The sequence below is a fragment of the Oncorhynchus gorbuscha genome, unplaced genomic scaffold (assembly GCF_021184085.1).
Source record: "Oncorhynchus gorbuscha isolate QuinsamMale2020 ecotype Even-year unplaced genomic scaffold, OgorEven_v1.0 Un_scaffold_929, whole genome shotgun sequence".
Taxonomy (NCBI): domain Eukaryota; kingdom Metazoa; phylum Chordata; class Actinopteri; order Salmoniformes; family Salmonidae; genus Oncorhynchus; species Oncorhynchus gorbuscha.
In genome coordinates, this window is record NW_025745884.1 from 71,867 (window position 1) to 72,500 (window position 634).

General features: G+C 48.1%; 1 pseudogene; it reads left to right on the top strand.

Annotated features, from left to right (window-relative positions):
- The first annotated feature begins 594 nt into the window (after positions 1-594).
- Positions 595-634, top strand: part of LOC124020830 — a 173,298-nt pseudogene continuing 173,258 nt past the window's right edge.

Genomic DNA, 634 nt, shown 5'->3' on the forward strand with positions numbered 1-634 from the left:
GGTTGGGGAGGAAGTGTAGTTTCTAGCAGGGTTGGGGAGGAAGTGTAGTTTCTAGCAGGGTTGGGGAGGAACTGGTGATGATCTGTAGTTTCTAGCAGGGTTGGGGAGGAAGTGGTGGTGATCTGTAGTTTCTAGCAGGGTTGGGGAGGAACTGGTAGTGAACTGTAGTTTCTAGCAGGGTTGGGGAGGAGCTGGTGGTGATCTGTAGTTTCTAGCAGGGTTGGGGAGGAGCTGGTAGTGATCTGTAGTTTCTAGCAGGGTTGGGGAGGAAGTGTAGTTTCTAGAAGGGTTGGGGAGGAGCTGGTGGTGATCTGTAGTTTCTAGCAGGGTTGGGGAGGAAGTGGTGGTGATCTGTAGTTTCTAGCAGGGTTGGGGAGGAAGTGGTGATGATCTGTAGTTTCTAGCAGGGTTGGGAGGAAGTGTAGTTTCTAGCAGGGTTGGGGAGGAAGTGTAGTTTCTAGCAGGGTTGGGGAGGAACTGGTGATGACATGTAATCAGTACAGTGTCGTAACTCTTACAAGATGTCTTCACTGCAATAATACTGACTAATAATACAGAAAAATAATATGTGCTTTTCTCCAAAGTGATTTACGAATGCGTATGAGGATGCACTCAGTGACAGTCATGTGTAAAC